General features: G+C 40.7%; 1 long non-coding RNA gene across 1 annotated transcript; it reads right to left on the minus strand.

The window, feature by feature from the left end:
* Positions 1–258: 258 nt before the first annotated feature.
* On the minus strand, positions 259–10,101 carry LOC112943343. Its single transcript, XR_003248557.1, has 2 exons — positions 10,011–10,101; positions 259–1,186 (listed from the first exon to the last, which is right to left on the minus strand). It is a non-coding gene; the product is annotated as an uncharacterized LOC112943343 (long non-coding RNA).
* Between the last annotated feature and the right edge of the window lie 588 nt (positions 10,102–10,689).

The raw sequence follows: 10,689 nt of genomic DNA on the forward strand, positions 1-10,689 counted from the left end.
GTAAATAATGCTACAATATTGCAGTATCACAGGCTATGCAGTTTACTCTTCTCTCAGCTTGTGTGATGAGTTTATGGGCCTCCTTCAAAACTCTGATCTACAAACACTGGATGGTGTAGCACTAGCAGCAAAGAACTACTACAAGATGGGTGATACTACAAGTGGCAGTTTAGCAGTCTGAGAAGAATGCAGACACTATCTGTAGAAAAGTCAAGAGGATAAAAATTCRCTGAGGTGGACTCTGCCTTTATGGCCCTGCTTATTGAAAAAAAAAATATCATTCAGGAGTCTCCGTGCAGAGCACTACAGTCCTGTGCATTGATGCTTGAGTGAGCTCAGGTATCAGAAGAATATGCTTATACCTATACATTTTGCTTAGCATTTTTTCTTTGATGGCTATGCTTCTGGTGACATCAACCCGCTGAAGGATCCTCAAGGCACTCTGAATAGCAGATAGTTATTATTTTTTAAAAATAAGAACCCAGTCAAACACATAAAAGCAAAGTTCCATGTATACAATGTGCTCAAGCTATGCCCCTATTTGTCTTGTAACAACCTTGCAAGAGCAACGTATATTCCAGTAACAGCAAGGCTTAATTATTTTAATTCCGTGGTCCAGGAGTTTTCAGCAGGGTTTCTTTGCTGCTTGCAGCTTTTGCAGAATGTAGCCATATATCTGATCACTGGTTTAAGTGGCTATGATCACATTACACCCACACTGCATTCTTTTCATTGGCTGTCTATATAGTGGCAGATTGATTTTTAGCTGGCTCTGTTGGTCTTTTTAGTGCTCCTAATAATAAAAAGCCTGAGCAAATAGAAAACTTGCTCATAGCTGTTTTATGCACACACTCATTTACAGGGATTAACCCATGATAATCTACTGTGTCTTAACAGACAACTGTATATTTGTCCTGGGACACACTACAAAAGAAACAATAACCTCTCTCCAGTACAGAGAGAGGCAGGGCACAGAGCAAACAGTACAAAGACCAAGCCCAACCAAGGGATTTGGTTCAGCAGTAGAGGACCTTCCAGACTTGTGAAATGCAGAGCTCGGCAGGTGCAGAGAGCTCCTGCCTGCAACTGAGACCAAGTCCTAGCAAGCCGTGATCAACAGCACCTTGTGTCCTCCAGAAGCAGCACTTCCTGACTTCTGCTCAGTTTCTCTTGGCACTTTGAGATYCTAACAGGGGAAAGAAAAATACAATCAAGCGTCAACTTCAAAAGCATTCAACTCCTGCCTCRGGGTGAAGGCTCTTTCCAGCTTGACATCTGTTCCAGCCCTTCCCCCTCTGTCTGTAAAGAGACTTGGTCAAATTAATTCAGTGTCTTTAAACACAGTGTCTTTAAAGAACTTTTCTCATTAGCGTTCTTCAGGCTCCATCTAACAACTGCAGGTAACTGCAATGGCATTCCTTGGTCTCTACATCATCGAGAAAACAGTACTCAAGGGGTGCGACAGAGGAGCTGGTTCATGACCAGGTCTTCCTCAGTCACTGTACCCCTTACTCAAAAATAAGGGCCACTACTAGACCCACTAAGTTAGATGCAGCTTCTCTCTTTCTTTTTCCACCCCCTACTCCCCCTCTCCCCCCTTCTCTCAACTGCCTGCTTTTTCTCYGAGATTTTGCAACTCTGGCTGCTAAACCTCTCAGGCTGAGGATGTTTAGACACCATGAAGAACAGCTCAAGAGCATACAAAGAGAAAACTGCCGCCAATCTTAGACTATTGCCGTTTTTGTGGCTTTTCACGGCAGGAGGAGGTGCCACTTGGGAAACCCTGCAGAACAAGAAGGCAATCAACCAGAAACACTTTTTGCCTGGAGGACAGCATACTAGTAGGCCAACAGAGAGGCTCCCTTCTGCCAAGAAGATAGGGAGCTCTATTAAACAGTGAGCTTTCAAATTGAATGCTCCAAAAAAGCCCATGAAGTGATAGTATACGAGGATAGGCCTCTCAATTGTGACTACCAATCACAATCACAAGATATGGAGCTAATACTTCTGCCTCACCACATACACCTGTGCAGAGCCATGGGCAATCTGACTCCAATGTACACAGATCTATATCAAACTGGTTTGTGGGTTTTTCTTCTCAAAAAACCCAAATTCATCTAAAATGAATAACAAAAATATACTCAGCCTGAAGAAACAGCAATAAACAATTAAGATGGAATGAGTGCCAACTATGCAGAAATATTTCTAATGGAAAGATTTGCTTTTTATAACAAACTCCAGTGCTAACCTTCATAACTTCAACAAAACCCAGCCACATGAAATTTCACAGTCATGATCTTATGCCAAGGAAAGCTTCTCTGGAAAGTTTGAGGTAGATTGGCCAAGGCATCTTGGAGATATGAGAGTTCCAAAAAGTGAGGTGTTCATTTCTTGGACTGCTTCCTAATTTTTTTTGGCTCATCATAGCTTAAAAATGGGTGGCTTTGACATTCCAAGTTCACTTGGCTACTACTGSTGCCTTTGACTAGTTGCAGGGTATTTTATTACTGTATGTGGGTTTGTGCAAATTCTGAGTGCTGCAGTTAACACCACACATTGGCATACACATACCCCCAGGCAAGCCAGTCTGGACCACTACAGGCTTCTTAATCACCTCATCAGCTCTGCTCAAAAGGCAGAGCTGAAACCTCTTCCTTCAAGTCCAACAGTGTGTAAGAAGCTGGCTGGACTTTTCCATCTCCACAGGGAAGCTACCTTTCCCTGAACTGAAGAGGAGCATTCCCGAAAAGCTTACAGGCCTCGCCAGTGCCAACGTGCCTTTCTTGGAAAGTCAACTGCAGACCAGGCATGGATGAATTCTCCCCTCAGACTCCTTGTATTTCACCTATTATTCTTCCAATCCATACTTGGCCTTATTCTCTCAATCTCCTCAAAGTTTCTCAGGGCGCATCCGAATAACACCCAAATCATCCTCTACGTTACTGACTCACCCCACTGCAGAGGCCCACAGATTGTCACCTACTTCCTGGGCYCTTGGGGCTTCTTCTGAAGTCTGTATTCTGTATTTGGAGCTTTGCACACATATGCACAACATTCCTTATTAGATGTCTGGGCAGGAGGACACAAGATGAAGATCTCAGCTCCTTAAGGGACAAATTTTCACCTGAGCAAACCAGATGCTTTGTTGAATCCTGGTAAGCTTCGGAGTGACGMATAAGCTCCTTGTGTGGATTGCTCTGCCTACAGTCTCGATTTTGATAACAGATACTATGACAACCTCACTCATCTCTTGACATAACCTTCAGCATGGTCACCTACTTTATACAATTCTCCTTAATCTTTGTTATTTCCTTTGGAACTGACTATCACCYGCTGAGCTGCCACAAAAATATACATTGCACAGCTCATCAGTGGTGGAAAACATCAGGGCATTAAAAACACTTCTCAGTGAAGTACTTTTCTATAAGGAAAGTGCCTTGGTTACAGAGAGACTTATTCTTTTTGAGACGCACACATGCATGACTCCCATTCACCAGAGTTATGTGAGTGCATCAAAAGTAGAATAGGCTTGAAAGTGTCTGCATTTACCAAACATTGATCCTGCCCAGAAGTGCCTTTTAAGAATGACATACTCTTCAACCTACTGCATCTCACTTTCGCTCTCAAAGAACAAAAGACTTTGCAATCATCTTGTCACTTGCGTTTAAAAGCTAAAGTTATGATATGAGCATAAAAAAAACCAAGAAATACAAATAATCTGCACAGTATATGGGAAGAGATGATTTTTTCCCACATTTCTTAGCCAACTGTGTATTTATTGGCACTCTTATTTGTAGCAACTTTACTTATCTGTYGAGTCACCTTTTTAAATGCAGATAATTTGTCTGCAATAGTTGCTTTTCACAGGCGATCATGCAAAGCTCAGTCTGGCTTTGTTATTATATATATAAATATATATTWTATATATATATAAAAAGAGGGGGGGAACTCAACTCTCCAGCCCAGGGCTGAGCATAGTCCCCATTGCCGTTGCGGGAAGGCATCCTATGCTGCTGTACCTGGCCCACAACACAGGCTATTGAGTGAGCTAATGAAAAGAGCATGAGGAGGATCTGCAAGCACTTCCCTCCCCCCATCAATCCACAGAGGGCCAGTCACAGTCTGACCCTAACTTAACACTTGGGCTGTAAACTTACTTAGCACTCGTATAAGAATTTCTTTTTTCAAACATACTGAGGGCAGCATATGGCCCATCGACAGGTTTATTATTATGAGACACTTTTTCCAGCAGGTTATAGTCTTTTTTTTTTATAAACATATGTTTCAGCACATAATAAAATGCCTAAAACTAACTGTTTCTGAAACATAATCATTGTGCAGACACAGATACTACTTTTCAAGGTTTCTCAAGATAATGAAAGAAACAATTTTTAAGRTACTTCCAGTTTTCTAAACCTTGGTTTTAAATCTAAGGCTACTGAGACTTATGGATGGAGATATAGATGGATAGATACACACACACAYACAGATGGAAAAGGAGGGGGGGAAGAGAGAAAGAGAGATCTGTTAAAGCCACATTATTCTCCATTTTGTCAAAGCAATTATTTTTATATTTAGTAAAAATTTCCCTTCCACTAAGTAGACCTTTTAACTATACTTTAAATCAGAACACAACTACAGTAATGTAAATTCATCAATGCAAAACCAKTCTTGCTATTCTGTGCTCCTCAAGGTAGTTACAGTACATGGATGCAGGGCCATGTTCTATTTAAATGTCTAAAACATGTCACTTAATTTTATTATAAACCACTTGTGTATTTTTAAGACAAAGTAGTTTTTCTCTGGGCAGCCACAATGCAACTTTTATGCTAGTACCACCATTTAGAGAAGTATCACTCAGTGTACACTGCTTACTTYCAAATATTCCTGTGCTCTTCTTATTCCTAACACTTCTTCTCTAAAGACTTACCATATATTTAGCCCAAGGAGGTTTTCTTTTAAAACCAACTTCTTCAAAACATCAAAATGTGACCTCGCTCACCTAGGTTTTTGAAGAGATTCATTTCCTACTACCCAAGTTTATTGTCTCTTGTTGAAAAGAGCTTGCAGTCGGAATACAAATGAAGAATCACATGGGTACAAATCAAAAGTCCACTTGAAGTCAGTGGGAGACTTTTAACTAGTTTTACGGAACYTGGAATCAGGGCCATGGCTCACTATAGGTCTTCAAGGGTGTATGACATTGCATGCTAAATAATTCTTACCTTCTTGAAAAATCATTTTGAACATTTGCTTGGGATTTAGGGTATTCTGGGTGGAGAAAGAACACTTGCTTATTTTCCCCAACAGCACTTTACATAAAGCATAGATGTTTCAAGTCATGAAAATAAATAATCAGTCAATAACAGGTGTGAAGTTTAAAAAAAAAGAAAAAATATGTGATTTTATTGTAGGCCCAGCGTTATAACTGGCACATGTAAGCTTGCATTTAAAGAAAACACTTGCTAAAACTAATAACCAACTTTTCAGTCGATTTGTCAGTAACTATTATCACACCTGGACATGATTAGATTTACTGGGAGACAGAGAGTACCCTCTACAGTACTTCCATAGCATAAAAGCTTAAATCAAACGAAGTCTTTGAATATTTTGTGGACAGCTCCAGATGGAGATGGGCCCTCAGTGAAGCTGGTGTGAATCTTACTTCTTTCTGCTTTTACAGAGGAAGCAGTTATAGAAGAGACAGGCGAACAGGACTGACAGTGAAATGCACTTTCTCCAAGCAGATACATTACAATTAGCAGTCACTCCATCCTATGCCATAAGTGTTTGGAAATATTTACCTGGCAGGGTCAGTTTTAGATTAAGATGARACATTAGCCGTTCTAGCAAGTCTTTCTACAAGGGCACCAGTTCTGCTTATCTAATTGCAGTGGGTGCTCCTATGGTCTGGAAACCTGTGTATTAGAAACCACATTTCACAGGTGACTAGGCAGCCATCAGATGGTCCCAGGTTTCATTTCCTACTAATCTGGATTCACAAAGGCTGCGGAAGGGTGAGAGATCCAATATTCTGTCAGAAGCYCCAAGCAAAGCAACACCAGCTCAGCACTGTGAATTATAAAATATTTACAGTATTTTTGAGATTTGCATTTCATTGTTTTGCATCAATATTATGAACTAGCATTGTCTTATGCAAGAACTATTCTTTTTAAAATAAAGCAAGTCTCGTGAATGATTAACTTAAAGAACATCTGCACTCCATGGTTATGCAATTATCTTAAGAACAAGGGCATTTTGGACCATTACTGAGAGAACATATTTTTACACACAAAAGACAAAGACTTTGATCCCTTCAAAGAAGGCAGCACAGACAGAAGAGACTATATGTTTAGTATTTCATCCATGATCAGACCTTTAACTGAGAAAGAGGTATGGCAGTGACCAGGCCAAAAGTATTTCTTCCAGTGATGAACTGAAGAGCTCATCTCAGGAGCAAAATTAAATACACAACTTAGTCTAGTGGAGCTGYTTTAAAGTGAAGAACTGACAAAGAKCCCTCATCAGATTTTACATCCTCTGAACCTTTAGCTCCATCAATAACACAACAGATTCACAAAGTTACAGAACAAACCACCACGATGCAGCTATTTCTTTACATTTTGCGAGTCAAATATCTTTCACAAGGAGAGATACACTGAGATACATTCCACATTTAAACAGTCATTTGGTTCAACTGGTTTTGTGCTTAGTCTTCGGAAAGCACCTGCACATCACCGCACTCTTAAACTACCTCAATCTAGTATTGATACAATTTTTTATATATATATATAAAAAAAAATGAAGTGTACATGAAGTACAGCAAATCCTACTGTGATGACAATTGCAGAGCTATGCAATAAATGACATTTACTTTTTGCTCATATTTTGATTTATGAGGTTAAACCTTGCAGAGAGCACATCATAATACCACATAGGGACAGCTATAAGGTTGCATCCTCAACAAGAGCTAACAGTGGAAAAGGCTGGCGCATCCCAGAGGCCAGATCTGCCGCCTGCCCGCAGCAAACACTGAATTTTCAGCAGTCCTCAGTGGTGTGGAAGCTCTGGCCTCCCCAAAGGGACTAATGTCAAACTGTGGCTTTGAAGGCCAGTAAACAGCCTCTGTCAGTGCATCTGTTAGGAGCAAGGTCCAAGGTCAACGACCCCCATCAAAAACACTGACAAAAGCTCCCTGACATTTAACTCTTAAAGCATTAATCTGTCTGGAAATAGTCAGTCTTTGAAAAATGAATGCAACAAACAATAATTTGAGCACACTTTACCTTCAAGGCCAGCCATTTACATGCTATTTAAAATCTGTAATTTTTCAGACCAAATAAATCCTTTCAAAATGGTTTTCTCAAAAACGTTATTGATTGAGAAATTCAGTTTGCTATAGCTGCACATTGTGAAGACCAGTCCCAGAATACAAAATGCTCTACAGAGTCATAATATATATTTTTTTCATGTTATTTTCAAGTTTCATATGATGATTGTGTTGTTTCATGTGATCTTCTTATATACTAAATGTAACAGCATGAATTCTGCTGGAGGGGGGTGGCATCCATTATGGAATTTATGTATGTAATTAAGCACATGAAGAAGGGTTTGCCRGATCTGAACCCTTTATTATAAGCTTTTTATGGCACAGACTTCACCCTGTGCTGCTTCTTTTACATCCCTAAAATTATTTTGAAGACACAGTACAACACTGGAAGGAATACTCTCTTTACATCAGTGGCTGTTTAAAAACTCTCAAAACTTTGAGAAGAAAAATACTTGCAACTTTCCCCTTTGTGCCATGGTTTTGTTGATACCTAAATGCCAATTAAAGAATGTTAAGGAAGACCAAGACATAGGGTATGTAATGGCACGTGGAAAGGTTGCTTTGAATTACTACTAATAAAACTACAAAGCAACAATTTGGAGCTACGCAAAGTATGAAATGTAGTGCTACGGACTGCCACAAATCAGAGACTAAAAGGTACAAAGTTGAAGCAAAAGCCATGTACGGAGCCACTCCAAAAATAACTGTGATCAGGTAAAAGTCTGAAAGCAATTATTTTTGCCGAATACTGTACACAGATCAGTGCACTAAGCTTCTATAATCAAACAAGACAACAGGTCAGGTGGTGCTTAATAAACCATTTACTCCACTAATTATATTCAAGTTGTGGCACCCTAGTACTTTGCAATAACTAGTAACAAGGGAAATAATTTGAAGAATAGTATGTCATGCTGCAAGTTCCTTTTTCATTCATCAGCATGAATGTCACCAGCCAGTCTTTCAAATACATGTCACACACAGGAAAGGGATACTGTTCAGTGTCAGGAAGAGCTCTTGGGAGGGCTAAAGCCTTTACTCAGAGGAACCCATGAGACTTATTCAACAAAAATGATTTCTGCACTATGAAAGTAACAGCCAAGCCAAATTTTGCATTCCTTGAATCGAGCAGCTCTGCCTTTGTTCCAAATTCACTGTGTCATAGAAGTGCTTACATTTGTTTTGCAGCAGCAGCAGCAACAGCCTCTCAGCAGATCTTCACAGATCTCAAYGTCTCTCTCACTCACCCCTCTCCTGGATTTGCACAGCGCCCACATAGCATTTGTATATCGTCCCACCCCCACTTTAATAGCATTTACAGAAAATTACCAAGACAATTAATATTGGGGAGGGGGTATTTAATTTATTTTGGCTTCTTTTAAAATCATTAGTAGCTAAATACAGGGAAAATGAACCAATACCATATGCTCAAATAGTTCTGTGGACCACCAGCTAATTGCTTAACACAGAGAGAAGTGCCCAAAACACAGTCTGAAAAGTATAGCAAAGAGATTTATATGCAATTTCTGATCACGCAAGGAATACTCAGGCAACTGAAGTAGGATCCAGCACGCTGCACTAGTACATGATGTAACTAATATCCACAGCATCAATTCAAGATGCTATCAAGATTATTCTATGGTTTTATCTTGTTTAGTTTTACTAATCTGAAATTGAAAAAAAATACATCAAATTCCATAGGAATAAATTAAGAAAGCAAAACAGAAAATAATTCTAAATTAGCATRGCATAGGTTTTGTTTATGCAGAGCTCTATATTTAAGGTAACCTCACAGATTACAGAGGAGGACAGATTTAGGGTAACATGCAACTTTATCCTTAATATTTCCCTACGGGGATGCTAACATATGTAAAGCCAAAATCACTTAGCTCATTTTAGCACGGTTTTGTAACACTTTACCTAGTTGTTTGGCTGTTTCTTACCTTTCCTCAGGAGAAGTCCTACAGCAAGATACAGACGCAGAAGGTCTGCAACTTCRCAACAACGCTCTAACGCTTTACATACATCCTCCAAATATGAATGTGCTGCCTGCACAATCCTGGGAAATCCTGTTCTCTGCCCAGAAGAACCGCAGAAGGGCTTGCTCACTATCACATCAGGAATGGGGAGGTCCTAAGTGCCATCTCAGAGGATCTCTTCCTACAAGGGTTTCCAAGTGCCTGGCAAATCTCCCTTGTAAAATCCATGCCTAAAATCCCTGCATGGAAATAAGCAGCCAGGACCCCACCTGGAGCCTCTCCAAGAACATCTCTCATTCAGGAGCAAATAGCCCATCTTTTGCTAAGAGAGCAACTTTTGGCCTTGGCGAGATATACACACAAAGCCAGAATCTATATAACTAGCGTGAGAGCATGAGATTTCAGATTTCTGCTCAAGTAATATTTTTATCAGAAGGAAAAAACGAACAAACAAAAGAAAGCTTACCCTTCTGAAAGAGGAATAACTTTAAACCAGGCTTCACATTTGGAAAAAAAAAAAAAAAAAAGCAGAAAAAAATAGAAACACCTGTAAAAGCTTTATCTTTACACAGAGAAAAAAAAAATAAGTCTCTCTTTAGGCCCCCTCCCCACACAAAAGCTGAATTATCACACATTATCAAAACAAGCTGATTTACTTTTGCATGAGTTTTCCAAAGCAGATACATTACACATATTCAAATTACCTGGATGCAGAAAACAGCAAGTCTGGAAATTTTCATGGCAGAGTGTAAATTCAGAAAGTTTGCTGAGACTGAAAAAGGAAGACCAGGAGACCAGACTGAAGAGAAGAAAAAAAAAAAATTAAAAAAAAAAAAAAGAAAAACTTTAACCTTGAGGTTTGGTATTGCCTCCAGCCTACTACCTAAGGTTTCCTTCCAGAAGGAGGGGAGAGAAAAAAATAGAAAAATAAAAATAAAAAGGAAATGACTAAATCTTACTCCAACAGCTCGCATCTAAACGACTCGAATGAGTAACACAGTSGGATTTCTTCCCCCAACCGCGGCTGCAACACGGCGCGGAAGGCACGAGGCAGGGCTGTTTGCTGGACAGCGGGGCAGGCAACGCYGCCCATCCGCGGCGCCTCCGCGGAGCCCTGCCTGCCTCCCTCCTCCGCGAGCGCCCTGCGCTCACGCGGCTCCTCAGCGCAAACACCGGAGCGCAGGGAACAAAAAGCCTCGGGAGGCAACCACGAGGAGGGCAGGAAGGAAAGGCAAACGCAGGTCTCGCTTAAATTCCTGGAAAGCGCCGCTGCCGCCGGCGTCTCTCCCGGCTCGGGGCGCGCAGCCCGCGCCGCGGCTCGGCTCGCACCGGCGGGGGGCCGCGGAGAGCCGCCCCCTTCCCCGCTAAAACGCGCGGAGAGCC

The sequence above is a fragment of the Nothoprocta perdicaria genome, unplaced genomic scaffold (assembly GCF_003342845.1).
Source record: "Nothoprocta perdicaria isolate Ctin4 unplaced genomic scaffold, notPer1 scaffold_144, whole genome shotgun sequence".
Taxonomy (NCBI): Eukaryota; Metazoa; Chordata; class Aves; order Tinamiformes; family Tinamidae; genus Nothoprocta; species Nothoprocta perdicaria.